This window comes from Corvus kubaryi, unplaced genomic scaffold, assembly GCF_017639235.1.
Source record: "Corvus kubaryi isolate FWS band 111438036 unplaced genomic scaffold, C.kubaryi_AGA036_p1.0 split1-131, whole genome shotgun sequence".
NCBI classification, from domain to species: domain Eukaryota; kingdom Metazoa; phylum Chordata; class Aves; order Passeriformes; family Corvidae; genus Corvus; species Corvus kubaryi.
Window position 1 is genome coordinate 13,337,611 of NW_024582073.1, and position 19,673 is coordinate 13,357,283.

The 19,673-nt window shown below is 35.6% G+C and overlaps 1 protein-coding gene across 2 annotated transcripts in view; it reads right to left on the bottom strand.

Annotated features, from left to right (window-relative positions):
• STIM2 (stromal interaction molecule 2) overlaps positions 1-19,673 on the bottom strand; it is a 71,620-nt gene that overhangs the window by 35,867 nt on the left and 16,080 nt on the right. The window lies entirely within an intron of this gene.

Genomic DNA, 19,673 nt, shown 5'->3' on the forward strand with positions numbered 1-19,673 from the left:
TCTAAATAGGTAGTACTACTGAACACAAAATACTCAAGGGACTGCAAGAGCAGAAAGCACACTGCAAAGAAAATTCAGCTGATAGTAGTACATGACGTATTTGTTCTGTACACCCTGATCACAAACTGCAGCCACTGTAGAGCAGGATTCCAAGTCAAAAATAGTACATTTTCATTTGCATTCATTACTGAAGGCTCATGATTTGCGCACATCTGATGGCTCAGCTTGCACATCAAATTGCTAAATCCGTGTTCTTTCCCTTCTACAAGGTACCTGCCAAATGCTCCAAAATTCTGCAATGCATGATGATCAACCATCATCACGCTGGCCTTGCATAGACCTTGGCATTAACTAATAGCAGCTATTTCACTAATTCTGATGTACTGAACACCAGCAAAGAACAGAAGGTTGAGAAGGATACAGAAGTCATTTTTTCAAAGTTGAACTTCAGTAAGGTAGTGAATTCCCACTGTAATAGCCATTATAAAAATGCACTGACTAGTTCCATAAACTGTTACATTACACTTAAATCATATCAATGCAAGTAAAAATTGAGGGAGCATATGAGTAATTTTTGCTTCTTCTAATCTATCAAAGAATTAAGCTTTCATGTTGCCATAGAATTTATTAAAAGGCTCGCTTATATAAGTAAAGGAAGCACATCTAGAAAAAGAGAGGAATCAAATGTTTTCAGAGAAAAATAATTCTTTTTGTTTTATGATTTCATACCAGCTGGATTAGCATGATTCTGCTTTTCTGTCTAATACAAATTTTAAAATAACTAAAAATCAAGATAAAGGAATCCATAAGGCTACAAAGCTGGAAGTGCAAAGATAACAACCATGACATAGCTGGAATCTCAGACACATAATTAACAGGACTGGTTTCCACAGCTAGACATGAGCCAATGCATTCTTACTTCATACTTAAGTTTTATTATACAGGAGTTAACAGAAATCTGTTATCTGTTCCCATGTATCAATTAAAAAAAACGAAAACAAATAAACAGAAGTCAGCAGAAAAAAAACGAACGCTTCACTGACGCTGTCTGAGAACTGAGAGGTGTTGCTTTTAGAACTATTTCATATAATTCAAAGACAGATTTCTGTATTTATTAGTTACTGAATTACTAGATATGAAATATTACTGAATATTTAATTAATAAAATACTAATTATTATTATTACTACTAATTACTAAATATTAAACCAGACGAATCACAAACAATATAATTTTCAGCTTTGGAATGCAACTGATATTTTATGAAGTAGGGTTTTTTTTAAATTTAAAAAAAATCCATTTTATTTGTCCATCTTTGTTTTATTACAAAAGGTTTAATTTGCACAATACTCAGCCTTTAGATTTTTGCCTTGCAATGAAAAAATTACTATCATTGGAGGCGTTAAAGGACCTATCCCTGCAATTGCAGGGTGCTTGGTGTTGAAAGATTTCCCTTGCAATAATAATGAATCACCTCAAAGTTCTTCTAATAATTACATTCCCATGGCCATGAACAAAAAATATTATTTTACTTAAATACAATCATATCAGAAGAACAATCTTTGTATTACAAGTTTTGATCCACACTGTATTTTAAGTTAGAAGAAAGTATAATTGTCAGAACAGATAAACAGATCGCTCAAACACATCCAACTTGTTTCATTTGTACTTAATTCTGTCCTGCCATGGAATTAAATTTCAGATACACGTGTTCACAGTTAGCAAGCACCCACTCAAATGTTTTTCAATTTTATTCAGCTGAAAGCCCAGTTTTTCAAATTAAAAAGGTTTTCTCAGAGTACATTTTCTCACAACTGAGGTTGATCAGTTCCTTAATCAGGGCACTTATCTTAAATACACCTTTTTAGAATATTTAAGCATGAAGGCACTTTAGAGAGCTATGGCTTTTCTTGAGAGAAATAAACAGGCTGCTTGTGCTTCAAATGTCCCATGTGCTGGCTCCAAGAACACTTGATCTCTCTGTTAAGAGCCGATAGAGTGCCAATTGCTCTTTTTGGGACTGAGAAACACAGTAGGACCACATGTCAACTGTAATAAAAATTAACCCACTCTAGAGAGAATCCATATTTACTTTCAAGCTTATTTTCATCTGGTAAAATTAAGCATTTAGACTGACAGACTGACAACACTGGTCATCCCCTTCCTCAGAGAACAATCTCAAAACAAACTACAAAGCCACAACCTAAAGAATAAGTGAAAAGCATTTCACAAGCATACCTATGGAGCCCTACCTAATCCAAAAAATAGTTGATGGAAATTTAATCATCTGCAGTTCTGCAGAATATACTATCATGCAGTAGTTTGCCTCAATTGCATGGCAAAAACAATTCAAATTAATACTAGATGAAGTATGGTTAGTTACCTGGATGTCTGGAAAGTTTCTAAGACAAAAGCCAAGAGGAAAGGTCTCAAGACACAGCAAACACTATAAATATAGCCCTGAAGCCCCACAATAAATCATAAGACTAGTTGATAATTTTTCCTCTTTGAATTGACACTATTGAAGATGTTCTGGGATTCCAAACCTTCTCTTGTACTTTAAGGACAAGCCTAATTTAACATCTAGACCAATTTCTCCATCCTAGTCTGGTGTGTTGTCATAAATGCACTTAGTCCAAAATCATGATCACAGGAAAGAACAGAGATGATAAATTCACTCAGGGAGTGAGCCAATACCTTGGAATTTGAGCATTTCTTTAATGAAAAGCACAGAAGAATTAGCAAAAGAAACAAAAGAGAGAAGGTGGACAAGAGGGATAAAAGCACAGCAGATGTCACTCCAGGCACAAGTTATGTTATACCTCAGTTTTTCATGTTGCTCAGAAGCCAGGAAGTTTCAGAACTAATGGTCATAATATGGAAGGAATTTTTTCCTAAAAAACTAAATGTCAGACTCGTGGCTCAACAAACTTGGCAGAGGATTTTGAAACAAACCTTCCTCCTGCCTTGAGGCAGTAACTGACTCCCAGCTCTAAGGCAAGGGGGGACGTTTTCACCAGTCCATTGGAGTCTCCCTTAGGAGACAGTCTGATAACGAACCAAGCACAGTTATCCAACCCAAGATAAAGAAAAGTTTGTATTTGTAGATAAAGGGAAACTAACACTTCACACCCCTTCCCCCTTCCCCTTCTTTCCCCCCACTCCTCTCTTCTTCAGTGAGACTAAAATAAGGTGAGACTATAAAAAAAGTTTCAGTTTGAAATTATCCTCAACTTTAGATTCACAGCTCTTTATTCCATTTCCTGAAGACAACAGAAGTTAAAATGTGACGTTGTCAACACAAGCCAGTAAGGAAAATTAATTTTGCCCTTATCTTCAAGCACTCATCTCAGCAAAGCCCCTGAAATTTATTAGGAATACACTGTCAGAAGTGGTTCCAAAGCAAAAAGGTATATGCACCTCATAGTCTTTCATCCATCTTGCATTTGCTTCTCCCTAAACAGCTGCAAATGTTACAGACTTCAGAATAAAAAGGACTGACAGACCAACAAACAGGGAATAAGCCTGCAGTTCTCTCACACACGTCCTTTTGCATATGGACACTGGAGCACAAAAGCTATGGCTGTGCCAAGCCTCAAAGAATGACTCCAACCAGGTGCTCACAGCTCCAGTCTGGAACTTTTCAATGCCTGAAAGAGCCTTTTTAAGAATACAGGGACACACAGTAGCTTCATGATTTTCTGCAAGTGCCTGGAATCAAGTAGACACTTCCAAATTAAAAGTTAAATGCCTTTAAATTTTCCCATGAGTTCACTCAGAGCAGTGTAGCAGTTGGGAGTTATTTGAAGAGACTGACTACTACACACCATTTTTGTTCTGTGAGGATGTTCAGCACTCACCAAGAAAGAAAAGCACTTTTTTTACAATAACATATGGCAGTCCTATGGAAGCCCGCAGGGTTTCCATGCCTGCCTTTTACTGATGAATTCAGAAGTGTACCATGTTGTGCTAGGTTTATAATTCCTCATTCCTAAAAAGCCATCTGGGATAAAGGGAAGCCTCACAGAAAAGGCAGGCACTATAAAGCAGCAGCTTCCTAGTACATACTCTTGTCTTAAAATAACTATGTTTCAGTATGCCATGGTGATAGAAGTGGATTTCTTTGCATTTTCCAGACAAAAAGGGAGGTGTCCACAATATCTCCAACCCCCTGCCAAATGAATCTTCACCTAACCAGGATTCTTATTTCCTTACATTTCTGTTTTGCATGTACTTTAATACACTGCAGTTTCTTAATCAATTCAATGACACCTTTTGAGGCAAAAAACCTTTAAGAGAACAACAATTTTTGAAGACCTGAGTACAAATAAGGGTGTCATAGATACAACAGGGATTAATGAAAATATTGAAAAGCAAGTGTTTTCAAGAATTTTACCTGATGTTCAAAATAGCTATTCAAAGTAAAGGCAAACATGTTTTTATCTTAAATCCTTACATAAGGTGTCACTAAAATATTCAAATGCTTGAGACACAGACTCAGAGTGAGCTTCTTTTAATCTTTCAATTAAAAGCCCCAAAGCAAATCACTCCTACTCTTAATAATTAAACTCCTCCATATGGCAAGTAGGCTGAGCAGCATCTAACAGTTAACTTGACAAAGTAATTTGTGACATTATTTTTCACTGTAATTATTTAAATAAAAGTTCATGATTGCAGCACATCTTTTCACTAAAAGCATTTTTAAAAAAAAGACAAAATTTTGACAAAAAGTGTAGAATACCTTATCTTCTAACCACAACACTGATGTTACTTAAATGAAGTTCCTGAAGAGGAAAATGCAATAATACTAATGACAGCATGGCAAGGGGAAGGGGTGCAACAGAACGGAAATTCAGAACATTGTTGTCCCCAAAGATTTTGAAAATGTTAAGTTTCCCATTAGGCTTTTCCATTGCTCTGTATTAGAAATTTAGGTAACTTCTACCAACTCATGCAATAGGAGTAGATTAAATCCGTAAATTAAACTCCTGACTGCAAAGTCTGGTATCTGGAGCACTTGTTTCCGAATACATGTACAATGCTTACTGACTGGTAACACTGCAGTTTAACAGAAAAAAAAAAAAAAAAAAATCAACAAAAGCCCCAAACTACTTGCAGATAAGCTCCATGAAAACTGCCATGATTCTTTTAAAATCCGCTAAACACCTTCAGTAAAAAATTACCTTTCAAACAGCCTTAAAATAAATCACTACAACTTCAATATGTAACAAGCAATTTTCACATGAGAGATTCAAATCTGATTTTGTCACTATTGAAAAGTGTTCATTTATTCTGCTATTTCAGTATCTTTTCATATATACAGATCAATTAGATTCTTTCCCCCGCATGGAAACTTGATGAGGCAAGCAAGGCTTTGATTTTTTTCTTAAATCATCACTAGCTCATCTCTGCTTTCTCCACACCCACAAAAAAGCTGTCTAATTCTGAACTTCATTCTCTAGGTACAGGGGAAAAAAAAAAGTATCAGTGAGATCACTTTATTTAAAGTAGAAATTCAGTCACATAATGTTATTAACAAAATCAAGTGTTAAGACAGGTTTATTAAAGCTCTTCTAACCTTTCCTAGATAAAAAGCTTCAAAACAAAGAGCAGGCACTTAATTTTCTGATCACTTGTTAAGACATTCAAAACATCACACACTACCTTAGAAAAATATTTAAGAACTTCGTACTCAGATAAACGGTAACTCAAAGGAAAAGATATGACAGAAATTCTCTAGAGAACTAGATGTGACGGCAAATTAATTTTGCTTTAATATAACTGCATTAAAAGCAACTATTCCAAATCAGCAATGCTTGTTTTAAAAGGAAGTTGCAAAAAGGGGGTTGAATATGTTAATCATGCCAAGGATTATTCTGTCAAGACAAAAATACCAGTATAAATACTTCATTTAGACTGATAGGAAATTAATTATTAAAATTACCACACTGCTCTGTCTGACTAACTATAAATCAAGAAGATGAATTCATGGCTTTTCCATCTCCTTCCCACACCCTCCCTGAGCAATTACACAGTTTGAAGGGAAGAGGAAGTTCGACAATTATTGTATACAATGGTCAAAGTAGACTGATTTAGAAGAGGAACTCCTGCCAACCCTAACAAAGCAGGACGAGAGGAAACTGGGAGATGCGTCTTACAAAAGCCCCTAAAATCCTGTTTTTCCCTCCTTCTAACCGTACTTGTACTTCTATGATACTTACTATACAAACCTACAAACACATATGGATGGATACTCAGTGTAAAAAAAAGATGCCAAATGTCTGATACTTACTCTCAGAAATAGAAAAGTCTCTCTCACTTTACTTATATTTATCAGTACAAGACCAAGAAGGGAAATACTTAAAGTAGTGTAAATCTCAGTTTTCATGATTTGGTAGTGAGGACTGTTTAACGCATCTTCAGAAATGTATGATGTACTCTGCACATTATAGTGATTATCAACACCTAAAATTATAATAGCTCCAAGAAAAAAAGATTTTCAGACTTTCAAATATGACCTGAATTCACCTGGAATAAACATCCTTCACTCAAACAAAATTAAAAAGGACAACCTTGTTTTCCATACATGTTTAGAAGTTAAACCTATTTGAGAAAAAGGATTTAGTGAAATTTTTAGTTCATTGGCCAATAGAACATTCATTAAGCTGATGAAAAAAGTTACAGATTTGTATTCATATGTACTTGGTGACAAGGCATAACACGCATCTAAGAGCATATAACAACACACTTGCAAGCTTTTTGTGTATTTTAGGTCTGATTGGTTCTTTACTGCTCTTCTAACAACTCTCTCCCTTTTCTAACAGCAGGAAGCTGGAAAAGATGCAGTATTTCCCTGATTATATACTATAATCTGCCCAAGAATTTGTCAGCTCTTAAGAAAGAGCAGCAACATAGCATTTAAGCCACTTTCTAAATTTCATCAGGAAATGAGAAAAGTGCTAAATACAGGTGACTTTCAAATATCTGATGATTCTGCTTAGAAATTCATCCTTATTAACACATTGACCTGGAAGCTGATCTCCAGACACCTGGTGAAAGCCTATAATCAATATTCAGTGTACTCATTTCTTTTCAGGTATGACTCGAGCTAGAAGGAGCATGAAGCATAAATTCCTTTTTGGAAGACAGTGTCTGCAAAATATAGCAACCATGATAATATGGCTGATATTTTAAAACTTACAGATTTTTTCATACTGAAAAGGTACTTCATAACTTCTAAGACTGAAAATGGGGAAGGTGGGGGAAGCACTGGAGAAAAGGACTTTAGCACTTTTTTTTTTTTTTTAAGTGTAATAAAAAGCATAGAAAGTTTTACAGATGTGGGTTTAAAATTTAAAAACCATCTGACACTTTCAGACATATAAACTGAAATTTTCTAAAATTAGAGGAGTTTAATAAAGTCAAATTAATTATTTTCATATAAAATTATATATATATGTATATATCTTTAAACTTGAAGTTTTAATCGCGTCAGTGTTTCCTCTGATATATTTGTTTTCACATGTGATTCATAATCATATCCTATATCCATGAATCAGGCATGTAAGCATGACATTGCTGGCATTACTGAATTACTTCACTCTTCTACACCATCTGATCTTGTACGCATCTTATTAACTGTTCCAACCAAGGAATCAAATTTAATCCTCTGAAAGCACCATCTGTAGCATCATCAGTTCCCTCACAGTTCCTGTAACAACATGTTGTCAAGATGTATTTATACTTTAAGAGATCATATCAGAATTACACAACTGAAACCTATATTAAAAAGATGTAACATAGTACTTACAATATAGGAAGATTAAAATAAAGCAACAGGGCACTTTTCAAAATACACAATCTGTTATGATTCTATCATTTGAGTATTAAATTTGCCAGCCTATGCTTATACTTCCAGAAATACAAAGGTACTGAATGCATAGAGTCATTTTATTTAATAACACCATAATGAAACACTTCCTTTTAGCCCCGCTCAGCATATCAGTAATTTTAAGTATGTATGAATATCAGTTTCTTTAAATAGTCCTATTAGCTTTTGTGAAAATTTAGTAGCACAGATTGCTGGCTAGTTAAGGACTATCCTACTTCCAGAAGTTTACATGAACTGCTCTGCTGTTAGCACTCCAACCCCAGATCGCATAACTGGCAGTTTTGCTCCTACTAATATGCTGCTAAATATTTTTCTCATGATGAGTTTCTCCAAGTGATAAACCAGGCTGACAAATCTACTTATGGTGTGTCAGTTCACCTTGGCTTATTTGATGTCAATTAGATTTAAAGAGCCTTTTAAAAAACCCAATCTTATAAAGAAGAAAAAAAAAACTAAAGAATTTTTAAAAATTAAAGAATTAAATACTCACGCATCTCTGGAGATACCATATTATCATTGTGCTCTTGCTCAAACTTAGCACAGATAGTAAGATGTACAATTATCAGAATGTTAAAATAAACCATAGCTGCACATATCTTAGATACATCTTGGCTGATACCAGTCTGACAAATGTATTTCTGGGCCCATAAAAACAGTAGCAAATGGTGTACTTTTCCAGTATGTACTTCATAGCTGTTAAAGTGGTGAATAAAATAGAAGGCAGCTCTTACACAATGAGCACACACTGAGCATACAGTCTGTGCATAAAGTCATGCAATGGAATCACTCAGAGTTGAAAAAAGGAAACTCAGCAATAATTAAACAAGAACTCCAAAACCTAGAATAAGTTCTACCATGTTAGATTTAGTTCAGATGGATTGTTTAACAAGAAGTTCATACTACAAACACATGGCTCTTGCCATCATAACGAGTTAGATATAATTTGCTTACAATTTTAAAGTAGTACTATTCCACCTCTAGACAAACCTCACATCATTGCATACAGAAGAAAACAATAAGGGAAACTACATTTGCTTGAACAATGCACCTTGCCAAATACTACTTGTACAGCTTCAAACACTGTCAGCTGCTCCCCAACAGGCTGAGCATATTTGAGATACGAGAAAGAGCCAAGTCAATAATTTCACATATGCTCTAAGGCAGAATAAGCCAAAGACTAATGCTAACAAGATTCCTAATTGTTCGTGCCCCTGCCATTGGTTTCTGTCCCTGTACTAACTCCTTCCTGGTACCAACACAAGCGCATTTGTACAGTCCCACTGCAGGAACGATCAGGAAACTGATTCTGTCTGCATTTGTTCTCTATGTGCCTGCACAAACATCTTTGACAGCAAAGGTGCAGGGGAGGAGGAGGAGGAAGCCCACGCAGAAGTAGAGAGATGCCCTGTACAGCCACAGTGCTGCTGCTCAGCCCTGGTCCTGACATGCCCCGTTCTACAACTGAATCCAGTCAGCAACACGGCAGGGGACCAATACACTGAAAAAATGGAATGGAACAACATCTGTGCTACTTGAGTGGAAAACTCCACCTCATTTTTTAGATCCTGGCTTTCACTACTAGGAGGTATAGGACAAGGATGCATCCTAGACAACTTGTTGCAATTAATAGCTATCAAGTGTTTTTTCAAGTTTTTTCGGGTGTATTTTGTGGCCTTATAAAACCTAAAACAGACATTTGCAATACTATAGGAGGAGATGATGTAATAGCAAACTCAGATAAAACAATCCACAGCACTTGAAAGAAGAGTTTCAAACACCACTGCCGGTAAGCTCACAACTTGTCCTTTCTCCAAGGCTCTCCCCCCATGAGCGTAGAGAAGTCACAAGTTCCAGGCATAGCCCACTTTGGCAGCACTCAGTCCACATCATAAACAGCAGACCTTGAGAGACACCACATCTCTACAAACATACACCAGCAAGCTCAAGGTGTCTGCTAAGTGCATGTCTGCCTCAAACACTGCTGTAATTTTTGTTGTGCCTTCATTTAAGCTCCACTTTTTTTGACCCTTTTCCAAAACCTTGGCACCAGAACATGCATTAAGAACTAAATACACAAGGCTATAAAAAAAGCAGCATAATAGAATCTGTCCCAAAGCTGACAAACCATGACACTTAGCTACACAAAGCCAAATGAGTTTGTGTTTGAGAGTGTTTTGCTTTCTTTAGGGGCTTTTAAAAATTTTTATTACTGGCAGACAAGATGACCACTTTCTGAAGAGGCGAAACAGACATACTTAAGGAAAGCTCCAAGGAAAGAGCAAGAAAGTATAAAGATCTTTTATAATTTAAGACTGTGACAATTGAGGTTATAACCAATTGCAAAAGAATATTGATATAAGATATCTTTAAAGGTAACCAGTGACATTAAGTGATATATAGTCTACTCTTAAGTCCTCATTTAAGTCCCATTGTATGTTCCTGACATGCACTGGGAAAAGTCAAGAAGAAATGAAGAGCAGTATGCTTTTTCCAGATGATGACACTTTTACTTCTGAGATTCATTACAAGTACTTTATGACATTTACACACTGTATTTATTTAAATATAACATTTTAGTGTATAGTTTTGTCACGTAAGAATTCAAACACTAACACTGATTTGTGTCTATCATATTTGAAAATACTAAAGCATGAAAAATAATATCCTAGATTTGTTTTTTAAACTCTGCTGGACACATACTGTAAATGGAGCTGGATCTCTTGCACAGCATTACTGAAGCTTCTGTTGCTATTTGCTCTCCCCACCAGACAGTAGTAGGAAAACAGGCACCAAGTCAAACTGCAACAGGCAAGTGTTTCCACTACACTACCTCATCTTAATGCATCAAGTATCAACACATACAGGCACTCCATCATTTTCAATATCAAAGAGGAAGCAACTTCCTAAAGTTAAAAAAGCCATTTGCCTGTCATTAAACATAAACAAAAATAAACCAGAACCATGAAAGATTAATTCTACTTCAATACATTCAATTAGACTCCATTTTCAAAAAGCACAGGAAGTTAATTTCACAAGAAATGTGATTCTGCTTCCCACAGAAATACACTACAAATAGAACATATAGAAAAAAAAACCAGTTTAATAAATCAGAATTGTTCTCAAATATGTTGTGGTTTCTGTCTTGTTTTGTTGCATGTCCTGTTGCCGGGTTATGGCCTTCATAGACAATAAAATACATCTGAAGTTCTTCATTCACATCTCTGAGAAGCATGTTTGGTAATAGTATTTTGCTTTGTAATTTCACTTTGGTTTAATCAAATACAAGGAACATACATACTCCAGACTTTATCTCCAAGGTCTATTCTCATGCCCTAAATGCAATACCTGACAAAGCTGACATCCAAAAAACAACTATTCCATGTCAGTCACATCTATCAACCAGCATAAATGTTCTAATATTTTCTATACCAACACAGTGATTTGTAGGCTATAAATCTTTGCTTTAAATCTTTTTCTGTCTTTAACAATTTTAAAGCAATTTTCATACCAAGTCATCTGCTGGGGGCAGGGGGACAGTGTTTTTCTATTCTGTATTTATGAAAAATACCAAGCACAATCAGCATAAAGTTGATACCAGAAAATGGGTAGCACATTTATGCCTTACTGCCCATAACAAAATGCTACATTCTCTATTTGCTCTACTAAAAAACAAAGGAAATAGTTTTCTCCCTTCATTAAATTCATTGCTTTACTGAAATTTTAATTAACACATATAAGGTAACACTTGAAAAAGTTTCCAGTTACCATGCCAACAGAGAAACATTAAAAAAAAAATCCTCTTCTGACATTTAAAATGGTTGCTGAAGTTCTCTTCATGCAAGCGAAATTTTACTACCAATGTCAAACCAAAGCCAGATAGCATTGCCTCTAAAATGTTTTTAAACTTACTTGGTTAACACTATCAAAAAAAAAAAAGCATCAAAATTTTTCTAACTAGGAGAATATGCTCAGAAAAATTTCACTCCTATTTAAAAATTCCCTCTGGAGAAAACATGCTGGAGACAGATCAAAGAACAGCAGTATTTGCATATGCGACAAAGATGAGGCTATCATGAGAAGAGACCCCAACTTCGAAAACCACAGCTTTAATAGTTTACTTCAAAGCGGTATCACAGCAAATTGAAAGCTTAGTACGTTCACCATATTGTAAGAGGACAACTGTCTCATAGAATTATTTTCTCACTTCCTTTACCTATGATAACAGTACACACAGCCTACACCAGACTGTGCTACTGACCCACTATCCTACTAGCTTAGTAACAATTGAGTTCTCAATTTGTTCTTCCTTTCTTCTTTAAAATTTATATTTGGTATTCTTAAGATTCGGTTAAAGGAGAACGTGTCAAGGCATTGAAGAAAAAGTCTTCCATCTAGACACGTCAGAATTTCAATTTGAAATCTTTCTTTTAAGCAAGTCTACTAATTTACTTCTCTCAGCTTTTGGGAGGTGGCCAAATTATGTGTTCTTGCAATGGTGACATTCTTGCCCAAAGCACAAGTTCGACATTTAGTGGTCCCCTTTTCAATCAGCATCTATCATCTCTTTTGAAAGGCAGATTCTACAATAACAACTGTCATCATCATTTCCTTCCCCTCCCCTCCAATACTGAGGGCTCCAATTCACAAATACAAATAAAAATGTCATCCTTATTTACAAAATCTTGTATCCTCACCCTGTTTTCCTAGAATGCTCCTAGGAAGCACTCTGTAGCAAAGAAGTTGCTGACACAGCACATTTACTGTATGTAAAGTAAATGATAACAAACACAGCACATTTACTGTATATAAAGTAAATGATAACAAACAGAAGAAACAAGGCAAGGCTGAAGAAACTCTTGGAAAATCCTGATCAAATCCCAAACAGGATTATCGGTGCACAGGTTTTACTTTCTTTCAACATGCATTTCTTGTGTCAATAGTAAAGAATGTCTGTAAATGCAAAAGGCAAAATCCGTATGTTTTTACCATCACATCAGTTAGAACCAATGCATTGTACATAATGAAAAGAGATGAGTTTCAGTGGAATTTAAGGCATGCTAAGAGAACAGGGTGTCAAGAATTGGTAGGCCTTTAGAAGCCCGGAGCTTGAAAATAGGGCAATAACCATCCAGAAGAAAGAATTCATCTCAACAAGAACAGGCATGTTCATTCAAGAATTTTTTTAAAGAATGTTTTTAAAGCTACACTACGTTGTATAAAATTGCTCTGTATCTTGTAGTTCTTTAAGAAATGTTTTTTACACAAGGAGACATTTTGTATGCACAATCTTATAAAGGCAAAAAACGAAACATCTAGCTGTAGGGCCATGTCTAGTCCCAAAGAAATGATAACCCACACTTTTAAGTGAGATCTATTGCAAAAGTCTACGCATTTGTCCCATAGCCAGAGCAAAGAAACTTTCTGGCACTGCTAGTTTTCTAAAGCTCCAGTAAAATTCCATGTTGTTTTAGTAAGAAGCCTCACCTTTGCTTTCAGTGATTTAAAAACTGAGACATCTGAGATTCTCTGGGGATTAACACATTTAAAAAGTTTTATATGGCTTTATGACATTAACCAAGTTTTAAAATATTTTGAGAAGAATTATCAATGTTCATGTGCAGAAGGAGAATGAAGAAAAGACAGGGTTTTTTTCAAAATGTTTTTACAAGCCAAAAAAGTAATTAATGAAAAAGTGTTACATAAGTTACTGCACTACAACTACAGTTGTCAAAAATAAGATTCAAGATGCCATTAGCTAACTTGCAGTCAGGAGCAGGGGAAAGGGAAAGAGAAGGGTATGGAAATAGTAGAAAAAGAGACAAGATAGTAAACCATCAGTTTTATTGATCTACTTAAGAGCAGTGTAACAAAAGCACCTTACAAAAAAATATTCAATGTATTGCAAGAATTATTTGCAACCCTAGATACCTTCAACTTTATCCATATTTTGACTGGAAAGCTGTAGAAATGACTGCATATATGACATGCACTAATAAAGACAAGCAACCAAAATCAGATTAACTGAAGTGAAATTAATATACAGAATTAATGCAATGAACACCCTGAAAAACCCAAATCTATCCCAAGATAGATTCTTAAACTGAAAGAAGTTCTACCTTAATATGGAAAGTACTGAGCCCAAAGCTCGTTGGTAACTGCCCACAGCAACACCTCACAGAAGGTTCAAACTCTGAAGCAAATTCAGGACTTAAACAGAACACTGAAAAGAATTCCAACCTCTTCTGAACGGCATCAGCTGTTCCTGATGGAACTGCACGCTGATGGGCATTGCCTAAAGGTAGGCTTTAATGCAATCAATTAAAACCTTGTCTCTAACACTTGCCAGGAGTAGCTTACCTGGTAAGCAGACTAAAACTGTTAACATTTTTAAGTAACAGTACTTAATCAGTCTCAAGCAGCAAATTAACACAAAGAAATCAAAGCAACAAACATTGCTTAAATTTACTAAATGTAGTCGTGTAAACAATTAAGTTTCTTTGCGCTTTTAAATCTACAGGTTTTGAGAATATAAAAGTCAGTAGATAACATAAATTACTGGCAGTAAAATTTAATCTCAGCAACAGCTTCTTTGTTCTTTTTTTTTTCACCAGAATAACACAAACTTACTTACACTTGGGTTACAACAAGTAAGTTACAACAAACAAACTTAAACACTTGGGTCCTTTAAATTCCCTTGTTTGATACAAGATCACATGGTTATTGATTTACTGATCCCTTACAAAGGTTTATCTGTTGTAGTAAAACCTGATTAATAAAATTCCTTTAGCTTGGCAATTAAAATAAATATTATACCACTATTGAAAGCCAAAGACAGAACTGCAAGAGCACTAGACGAAAGCAAAAATTAACTATATACTATTCCAAATAAAGAAACACAACAACTTACAGAAACTGTAAAATAAGTTTAAAAAAAAACAAACAACTTTAATAACAGGAAAGTTGAGAGCCAAGTACATTTTTTCAAATTACAATAAAATTCTGCAAATACATGCAGAGACAATAGAGAAATCTACTTTACTAGAAGTACAATCCTATGATGGTACCAAAGAACCACCTTTAAATGAATCATTCCTTTTGCCATCATTTACTTGTGCCTTTCCAGGCCAAACAAGAATAGGCAATTCCATAAATGCAGACAAGCGGGATGACAAATGAATAACCAGCTCCAGAACATGAATTCTCACGGCTTTTTACTCTAAAAGCTAGTATTCCTTTTATTCTATAAACAAGTAACAACTAATTCCTGCCGACTCTCGGTCATATCCAACTTCATATACACTATAAAAAAAAACTCCTTAAATGAACACAAGCACATGCTTTTCTTACCTGAAAGGGCTTTCTACCTGCAGGCCTATTTGAAATGACTCCAAAAAAGAGAGAGCAAGAGGGTAAGGGCTGTCAAAAAAGGAGAGAATATTTTATATGCTTTAACACCCACTTGCACTTTTCAAATTAGATCAGCATTTGTCAGAATTGTATACTTCTAAGTATGCACAAAAAACCAGTACAGTCACGAGCACAAATAAGAGTGCACATAATTGCTAAATAAAAGATATCCAAAGAAACAAAACACAAGCAACTACATAAAATTAAAATGAAGACAAGTAGGATTTTAGCTCCATTTTTCACACAGACATCTTGATACAAATGGGATCTGAAGATTTACATTTTCTCACAATATTTTTTTTATCCCATATGTATTGCTACACAATAAACCACATCAGTAAATGCTGAGTTCATATAACAATAACTGAGCACAGGCCCATTAACCTACATATGAAAAACACCTGCAGTAGCCCAGTAAAACCCAGAAGGGAGGAAGAGTTTTTGAGAACCATTTTCTACCTTGTCGAAACTAGGTCAGATGGCAACTTAGAAAGAACAAACCTGGGCAACAGTTTCATGTTACATTTTTCCTTCAAAAATGCCAGTTAGGATTTGTTCAGTGATGCCCATTATCTTGATCCAAACCTAAGAGTGCCACCTGCACGCTGCTCTGCCTTCGCACTGTACATTAGCCTGATTAATCTGTTTCTACAGTGCAGCGAATTACCCACCCACATGAAGATGTGGCTGATAGAAGCCACACCTCAGAGAGGCTACAAGCAAAAACAAGGAAATCAGGTCGAACATACAGCCATGTCTGCTGCATTGTGTCTTCTTGTCACCTCTGAGACTGCAAACTAACTTGAAAACCTCTCTCTTTTCATGAGCATCTTCCCTACTCCAACCAAAGCTTCCCTGCCCACCCCCCCCCCCCCCCGGTCCCTTGCACAAGCACAAGACAGGAGAACAAACTGCAGCACATGTCAAGCTGAAGCTGCAGCCTTTGGTGAGACATTAGCTAATCAGGAAGATAACAAAGATGATTTCTTAAGTCAGTCTTGAGATTTTGTATGGGTGCAAATATTTAACACAGCTTGCAAGTCCTGCCTGAGGCACGTGCAAAGTGAACATAATCACTTTTAGCACCTCGCTGAGTGGTCTACAAGGAGAACCACCAGACTGTGGTTTTGCACGCTCAATTCACAGCCAGGAAAATACTTTCCCTTCTGTTAGGGGACAAGAGAGACAGGAAATGTGTTGAAACTAAAGGAAATAATATCTCCATAATTACATATTCAATTGGAGATACTGTAACTCACTAGAATCTAAGCAACTCTACAAAAGCTTTGTGCATAAACACACATAAATAAATAAAATACACACACATAAATAAAATGTTGCTTCTTAATAGGAGTTACTCCAAAAAAAAAATGTGATACCATTCATCATTTGGTATGCAAAATGTTTTAGCAGAAATCAGGAAAATTTTGCCTTGTTCGGATCCACAGGAATGCTTGGTCACATGAAGCCAACAGATTCCTGATACAATGTCCTCCAATTGCTTGTTATTTAATATAACATGTTTACCAAATATGGGAAAATTACCCCTCCCCATAATGGGCCTTTTTTTAATTCAGCCTACCAGACTGCCTTGAGTTTTCTCTTCCCTCAACAATATAATAAATATTGTATAAATATGTTCTAGGAGAAAATAGCCACATTCAATTCTGTCTGAAAAATGTTCACTGTTTTTATTGAAGGTAAGCTAGTATTTTACCTGTAGACAAATTCAACAGCCAGTAAATCATACAAAATCCTTTTCATAAGCTGTTGTACTCAATAGAAGAGACAGTACAACATGCAAAACCAAACAAAAGACAATTTTCAGAGACAGGATACAAATGCATCAGAGAAATATTAAACACAATGTATTGAGCACTTCTTTTGCACTGAGAGGCTTATAACCAGTTTATGCCTGAAACAAACACTGACTTCCTTTTTTCCTGCTGGAGAGCTACAAGTTCAATTGCAGAAATGACACTGAGCATAACAATGTTCTTCCTTCCTACTGGATTTTGCTGTTGGCAAAGGAAAATGTGTTAGCAGAAAACACCATCTATGACAATTTACAGAGAAATTCAAGTCTGAGCTGCAGAGGGAGATGTGGAGGGGAAGAGGCAGAACAGCTGACCATTGCTGACTGGCACACTAGGTAATTAGTCAACTGAGGCAATTAAATATATTGGAATGTTTTAGAGGAGAACTTCTTACCAGAAAGGTTGCTAATTGGTGTTAACTCCATGAAATTATTTGCTTGATAAGCAGCTATTAAAAGTTGCTAAACAGAGAAAAGCAGAGGAAATTATACCTTCCTTGTTTGAGTATTGTGTACTGTTCTGCTCATCTCTAAACAGAATGAGCATAACTTCAAAGGAAGAATGGGGAGGTCTTCATATGCAAAAAGCATAGGATAGAAAACAAAGTGAAGAAAAATAATCCAAAAGCATACAATAGAAAATAAAGAAAAGTTAACCAAATAGGAGCTTTTCTCCAACTGACAGTATTTTGAAAAGCTACTAGCTAAAAAAAAAAAAAAAAAAAAAAACAAAACTAGATAGAAACTGCCTTTACAGAAATGCCTTAATACACAGTTACGATAATGAGTTCTATTGATCATCATGTCCAAGACACCAATTTTTTTCCAAGTGAGATCTACATGATGGAATATAAAGCCGTGTTTATATTAGGTAAGATAAAAATCAAGCAGTCTGGAACACATCTTCACATTCAGGACACAAGGCAATTAGTAAATGTTTTTTGTTAGGAAGAATTATATTAAATTGCTGTGCTGCTAGACTTCTTGTAATACCCCTTCTCAAGGCCCAGGCAGATAGTTATTTCAAGATATTAGATAAACTATTTATTTCTCTGAATTTGTAAGGTAATGATTAGGCTGTTAAACAAGGTTTTAACCAGTTACTTCTGGACCAGTGCAGGGAGAGAAGCACACAATAACATGCCTAAAATCCTATTTGTGAGTAGCATCGGCTTTTGTCTGAAAGAGCCATCTCTGGAAAAAATACAACTCCCTAAAGAGTCTTTGTGGAGCTCTACATTACACCAGCATGGATAATAAACATGGTTTTTTGCTTACAAAAGCAGACACCAAAGTTTTAGTTAGCTTTTATCCCACAGGAACTGAATCTTCTATCAGGAAGTGAAATTTTAGCAATATGTTTCTGAATAACAGACAACAGTGAGAGATGCTCTGTAGAAATGCAAGTTCATTCTTTTATGAAAGCAGTAAAAATATTGCCCAAGACCACGTTTTTCCGAATATGATATTTTGATAGTCTGTGAAGATCTACAGTTACACCCAAAATTTGATTCCATTAATTCACATTTTTAAATGGGCTAACAGAAGAATATGATGTATGTGTCCTCCTTGTCTGTTATCCAAGTCTTCAGAAGAAAACAAATAATTGTAAGTAAGGCTAAATTACGTACAGCAAAGTGAAAAACCTTTAGGGTTTCTAGTGGCATATTTTCAGTACTACTGATTTTTGGACAATCTGTTCTCATGTGTACACTAAAACAAATTCTGCTAAACCAAGTTTTTTAAAAAAGTAAACCTACTCTAAACACAAAGGTGCTTTGTCAGTGAATTAGCTAAGAACTTCCAGGCATGTAACAAAAGTATGCAAGAATATGCCATGAGTGGAATAAAAAATACACAATGTAACCTGCCAGGCACCCTCAGAGTGGAAAATTTCAAAATCACCACATTTCTCCTATAAAAATAAACCACATAATTAAAGATGTTTCTCAATTTAGCATTTCTGGTTTGCTTTGTAACTGTTTCTTATACAGTTATAAAATTTATACAGCTAAAAAAATATTATTTACTTACATGAACAAATACACCAAAAGAATGGGAGACAAGGAATAATCCAAAGCAACATTTCAGAGACTTGCTTACTGCTGGGAACAGCACATGCAACCATTTAAGCCCTACCCAAAAGAAATCTGTCGCCTGCATGTCTTTAGGATAGTATGCCATTAATGGCCAGGGGTTTTTTCCCTAAACAAATGCAAAAATTACTCAAAAATTTTTACAGTGGACTGTGCAGCATGAACAATCTTTGCTACCCTCCCTTGACAGAGCTTTTCCCAACCCATGCCTTAGTCCACTGGCAACTTCTACTTAGTTGCTCTATCGGTGTTCAGTCCATATCCATCTTCCGTTGAAGAATCGTAAGGCCAGACTGGCAACCTCTACTTAGTTACTCTCTTCTTTCTACAATCTGGTTGGGCACCAGAGACAGCTCTTTGAGAGATCACATATTGCAGCAAGCAGGTGCATGGAGAGAATGGAAGAGTTAACTTTGACATACCTTCTGCTGAAAGTTGACTATGCTACTTTTAAATATGGAATA